The 6,000-nt window shown below is 63.3% G+C and overlaps 1 long non-coding RNA gene across 1 annotated transcript; it reads left to right on the top strand.

The window, feature by feature from the left end:
- The first annotated feature begins 1,938 nt into the window (after positions 1–1,938).
- On the top strand, positions 1,939–3,277 carry LOC141577382 (uncharacterized). The gene is made up of 3 exons (XR_012506262.1): positions 1,939–2,520; positions 2,642–2,822; positions 3,165–3,277. It is a non-coding gene; the product is annotated as an uncharacterized LOC141577382 (long non-coding RNA).
- The last annotated feature ends 2,723 nt before the right edge of the window (positions 3,278–6,000 follow it).

Below are 6,000 nucleotides of genomic sequence, written 5' to 3'. Positions count from 1 at the left end.
TCACCGCTTCTATAAAGCTTCGCACTGAAGCTTCCAGCCTAAGCAACTAGGCAAGAAAAAGAAATCAAAGGCATCCAGAAAGGAAAGGAAACAGTCAGCTGTCTCTGCGGGCAGATGACCTGAGCCTTGTACACAGACGGTCACAAGGAGCCCACAGCGACGCAGCACCGAGAACTCTCCTGACTGAGAGAGAGCTCAGCCACGTGGTGGGATGTAAAGCCAACGTGCAAAAATCAGTTCTGTTTCCACATGCTTGTAACAAACAACCCAGAAGCGAAAATAAGGAATCAATTCCATTTCTAACAGCAACATAAGGAGTGCGGCAGCTAGGGGTGCCTCTAGCAGGAGAAGTGCTGGGTTGTGCACGGAAAACCACGGAACACTGCTGACGGGAATTACAGTTAAATGGAAAAGCATCCCGTGTTCTTGACGTGAGACTTACTGCTAAGACGGCGATGCTCCGCAAGCTTGTCTGCAGACCCGGTGTGCTCCCCATCAAACCCTTAGCTGGCTTTTTTGTGTGGAAATAGACAGACGGACACTAAAATGCATGTGGAAATACAGGAAAGCAGAATAGTCAAAACCACCTTGAAAAAGAAGCACTGGGTTGCAGGACTCCCATGTCCTGGTTTCAAAATCTACCTCGAAGCCAGTGTGGTTCTGGCGCCACAGACAGACGCCCAGATCAACAGAATGGTACGGAGAGTCGGAAGCGGACCCTGGCACTGGTGGTCGACAGATGTTACATAAGGATCCGAAGGCAAAGCAGTGGGAAAGGACAGTCTTTTCAACAAGCTGCGCTGGGACCGCTGGGCAGCCCCCTGCGTGCACAAAAATTACCCACACGTTAAAAACAGTCCCAAAATGTACCGAGACCTCAGTGTCTGTGAACCTGTTGGAAGAAACACAGGCCGGCATCTCTGTGAGCCCAGACTGGGCACTAGTGTCTTTGCTCTGACGTCAAAAGCACAAGGAACAAAAGGAAAAATATATCAGTTGGACTTTATCCAAAGTAAAAACTTGGTACGTCAAAGACACAGAGCGAAGAGAAAACCACAGAACGGGAGGAAACATGTGCGGGCGGTGTATCTGACAAGGGGCTCGAGTCTAGACGCCAGAAACGACTCTGACTCCCAATCATAGCAGGAGAGAAGTGACCCGGCTTCTTAAAGGGTGGAGGACACTTCTCAGAGCAACGGTCACAAGCGGCTGCCGAGCGCCCGGGGAGAGGCCCCGCGCCGTTTGCGGTCGGGAAGACGCAGGTGAGCAGCGCGGCGTGGTGCCGTGCGACCCTGCTGCCCCCGACCTGGCGGTGTCCCCGAAACACGCACATGTCGGGAGTGTGGCTGAGCTGGGAGGGCATCAGGGCAGCGGATGAGAGCGACAGGACGGGAGGGGGAGAGGTCAGCCTCCGTCACCACCCGTGAGGGCGGAAGCGAGCAGAGAAAACTGGACAGACGCCCACGCCCCTGTCTCACTGCCCCGTGAACCGCTGCCCCATCGGGGGTCCGCTGGGTGGGCGCAGGTGTGCAGGGCCCCAGCCAAAGGCCCGGCAGTGTCACGGACCCTGGGGCTGGGGTGGGGAGTGGGCTGGCCGTGAAGGGAGGGGCTCCGGTGCTGGGTCAGAGGTGGGGGGCGTGCCTGCAGGGTCCCCTCCTGCAGGGAAGTCTGCACAGACAGGCCTGAAGGGGAGGCCTCCCAGGGTGTCAGGTGAGGGGACTCAGGGCTGAGCCGCGGGGCCCGGGACACAGACACGAGGCAGGAGGGTGACCGGGGCCTGGGTCCCTGCCTGCAGCTGCCCCGAGAGCCCGGTGCACGGCCATCACCCAGTGTGGTTTGGGGGGGTGTGGGGGCGGCTTCCCTGGGAGCCCCCAGGCGGGGCCGCTGTAATCCGCCGTGGTCCGGCCTGGAGAGTCACACGGCGGTTTCAGCGCAGGGGCTGAGGTCCTCAGTGAGCCGACAGGGCAGCAGCAGCGCCCACTGCGGACAGACGAGGAATCAACCCCCATTCCATCAACTGACGGATAAACAGAAGTGGTCAGTGCATCTGATGGAATACTGCTCTGTAAGGGGGAGGAACGGACACTGCCTCGCACTGCACCGCGGTGGGCCGGGGACCCTGACGCTGGGGGAAGCCAGCCACAAGCTCGTATGCCGTGAGTCTGTTACGGTGGAGCGTCTGTTACAGGCAAGTCTGAGGGCCAGTAAGCCGGCGGACCGGCACCCGGGGACGGGGAAGGTCGGCTGAGGGCACAGGGTCCCGTTGGGGGTGATGAAAACGCTCCAGAACTAGACCGTGCTGACGGCTGCGCGGCTCGGTGAGCACCCTGAATTTGCACACTTGAAGTGGGTTGATTTCATGGCACGTGAGTGGTGTCTTAGGAAAACTGCGTGGAAAACGACGGTGACCGGAAAAGACTCACACTTACGGGGCCGGAATCCGAGGTGACCAGTGGAACGCGAGGGCAACCACGTCGACCCAGGCACCCCTCCGCCCTCGTGCCGGGGTCCTGCTGGCGGGTGAGCCGGAGCGCGGCTGGAGTTTATGTTCAAGTGTGCTCTGTGCTCCTTCATTCGTTATTTGAGAAAAATTTACACACCAAAAAGCACAGTTTTAATTAAAAATACTTGACAATTGTAGATACCCAGGTGACCACCGCTCCAGCCCCAAACTACAGAAAACTTCCGTCGCCCCAGGAAGTCCCCTGGAGCCCTTTCCGGTCCCCCCGCCAGCGGTGCCTCCACGTGCCTGCGGCCACCACCGTTGGCTGCGCCCGTTCTGAGACCCGCTCGCGTGGCAGCGCAGGGGAGCGCCGTGGCTGGTGCGTTCTGCCCCGCGGGCGTCCCGGGCCTTCGCCAGCGCTGCCGCGGCGCCCCTCCTTTGTGGGGAGTTCCCGCTGCACGGCTGCCCTGCAGTTTGTTTATCTGGTCTCTGGGGGGGACCCTCGGGGCTCTGCGCGGTGGGGTGATCACGAACAGCACCGCCTGGCTGTTTCCGTGCGTGTCTTCCCGCCGCCCTGGCTCTGTCCCTCCTGGCGGATGTCTGCCCCCCTGCCCCCCGCAGGGATGCCTTCGGGGAGCGTCCTCTCTGGGCCCTGCTGTCTGTCCAGTGCCGACCTGCGCATTCATTTTCTTCCATGAACGTCTATGCGGTGCTTTCCAAGGACCGGGAACTGGGTGGACTGGACCCCGCGCTCATTCTCCGGGGGACGGGGAGGCAACGAGCAAGCGATCGACGCACACGTCGATAAGCGTGAGTGTGTTCAGATACCCAGGGAGTGGGGCAGAGAGAGGAGGGGGCGGGGTGGGGAGGGGACCACGGTCCGTCCGGGGGGGCGGGTGGGTCCAGGACCCCAGGGGCAGCACGGCGCTGTGGTCACCTGCGGGGTTACCTGTCCCTGTGCTGAGCCAGGGCTGAGGGTTCCAGGCCGCACCCCGGCCGCTGGGGGGCAGTTGGTCATCTGTGGGGCGCAGCCCCGTGACCCCAGCTCCCATCAGCAAGCGTCTCAGCCGGAGTTTGGGGATGTCACGGGGAACGAGAGAAAGGAGGGCAGCCCGTGTCCAGCGTACGGAACGGTCATGCAGAGCCCAGCGGTCCATCGGTCAGAGAAAGAAACCGCCGCTCCCCCTGGAGTGACCGGCTGCGGGGGGAGAGAAAACCCTCTCGGTGGGGAGATGGCAGCTGGCCCAGCGCTCCCAAAGCCCCGGGGGTGGCCGCTGCCTGTCACTCCTTGTCCTCGGTCACCGTTCCAGCCCTGAGTCCTGGAAGGTGAGGAGGGAGAAAGAGGATGGTGCCCGTCAGTTCCGGACGCGCGGGGAAACGGCCTCGGAGAGCTGCCAGCTGCTCGCCCAGACGTCTGGGCGCCTCCTCCTGACCAGGCACCACGGTGGGCGGGGGCGGCCCAGACCCCGCCCTGGTGCCCGGCCGTCCCCCGCAGGCCAGCCTCCCCATCCACACTCTGCCTCCTCCTCAGCAGGGCCTTCGGCTCCTGGGCTCCCGGCCTCCTCTGGGGCCATCAGAGAAACGAGATTTCGTGTTGCCCCTGCTGCCTTCCCCCACGGCGTGCTGTGGGGCCTCCGACAGCTGGAAATCGGTGGATTGCAGGGGGACCTGTCACCGCAGGGCGTGCCGTCGGCCTTGGTGGCAGCGGTGGCGGGAGGCAGGGTGGCGTGGAGGTGCCGTCAGCTGTGGTGACACCATTTGCCTCCCTTTCCACAGGCAGAGGATGCTCTGAGCACACAGCTCTATCTCAGGGGCACAGCCAGCAGCAGCTCCTGCCGCTGCGTGTGAGCCGGGCTGGCGGGGTGCACCCCTGGGCGCCACAGCTGAGGCCGGAGCCTGGCCTCACTCACTGCCCCCTGCGCTCCCGGGCTCCGGGGAGGCCTCCTCCCTAAGTGTTGCCCACGGCTCACCTGCCAACCGCTGGGCCCCAGGCTGAGAAGCCCTGCCTCCAGACTCCGCAGAAGGTCTGGTCCCAGCTGGGTGGGTGGGATGTGGCCTTGGACAAGGTGCTCGAAGGGTGAGCTGGGGTCTCTGCCTGTATGAAGGGGCAAGGGTCAGCCCACGCCGGGGGCACCCGTGGCAGTGCTGGGCCGGGGTGCGGGCCCAGAGCCCGGCCGAGAAGCAGAGAGTGGCCGGGGGAGGCTCTGCCCTGTGTCCTAGAACCCAGGCCACGTGCCGGCGGCCGGCCCAGGGCAGCGTGGGAAGAGACTGGGGGTGTCGGGGGGCTCCAGCAGTGGGTGTTTCTGGCTAGTTCTTAATGGGTTTCTTTGATTTTCCTGCATCCGCCCAAGCTTCCCATACGGAACAGGCAGGGCTGATCAAATGAGAAAGCTTTGAGCAAATCCCCGGGATCAAGCCACCCGCCTCGGAGCTGACCGCCTCGCAGTCTGCCGGGCACGGGGCCCGCTCCCGGCTCTGCACGTGCGACAGTGTCTGTCCCCACATCCCACCTTCACAGGGGAGGGGGCTCTGGTCAAGAATGGTGCCGTCACGCACCTGGTCACCGTTAACTTGGAATGTGACCTCGGTGAATAGCACCTGGCATGTTTACAAGAGCCCGAGGCTGGGATCCACCATGTGCCTGGACCCGAGTGGGTTCAGTGGGTGAGCGGGCCCCAGTGGGCAGACGCTGCCATCTGTGGTCAGCGATGGGCTCCCCGAGGCTGAGGGCCTGGGCTGGGGAGGTGAGGAAGTTCCCAGGGGAGCTCGTGGGGCTGGGATGTGAACCCCCATGGTTGCCTTCCTGAAGGGCTCAGGCCAGCAGCAGCAGATGGGTGGTGGACTGGCCTGAGGCCACGCAGTGACTCCGTGGCCCCTGTCCCTGGCCCCATGAAGCCTTAGCCTCCTCTGTGAAATGCAGTCATTGGTCACCTGTCCCCCCTGCCGACCAAGAGACCTAGCCAGGGGTAACAGAGCAGGGCAGCTCTCCAGGCCGTGGGGACGAAGGCCAGCCAGGGCGGCTTGTCTGGCACTGGAGTCCCGGTTAGAGGGTCCGGAGCTACACCCTGCTGGGCAGACGCACTGTTTTTCCAGGAGCTGCCTGAGAAAGCTGGTCAGCCGCAGGTGCTGGTGCAGCAGGAAGAGTCTTCCGGCACGTTCCACGGGAGCCAAAGCCCTCTGCCCTGTGGCCCCTGCCCCGAGACGCTGGCCTTCTGAGGGGGCTCTGGTGTCTGAATGTAAGAAATCTGCAGGGATTCTGGTGCAGGCCGGCGGCTGGCTAGCACTGTGAGCATTGCGCCCTTTCCCCGTCCAGAGACCACGCTCCTCAGCCGTCAGTCTGCGACCCGCAGCCTGCCTCCTGGGCTGCTGAGGCGGGTGCCGGATGTGGCAGGCTGTTCTGAAGGCCGCAGGCTCGTGGGTGGTCATCAGCACAGGGGACACAGCCTGCCCGCCCCCATGCACAGGGAGACAGATGGCCAAGCCTGTGCCAAGCGCGGGCGGAGGCTCTGCACTGTCCCGCCTGGTGCCCGCCCCCCCGGGGAGCACGGAGCCTATGT

This window comes from Camelus bactrianus, chromosome 4, assembly GCF_048773025.1.
Source record: "Camelus bactrianus isolate YW-2024 breed Bactrian camel chromosome 4, ASM4877302v1, whole genome shotgun sequence".
Classification (NCBI taxonomy): Eukaryota; Metazoa; Chordata; class Mammalia; order Artiodactyla; family Camelidae; genus Camelus; species Camelus bactrianus.
Note: the sequence above shows the minus strand (reverse complement) of the source record. Positions and strands in the feature narration are given on the sequence as shown.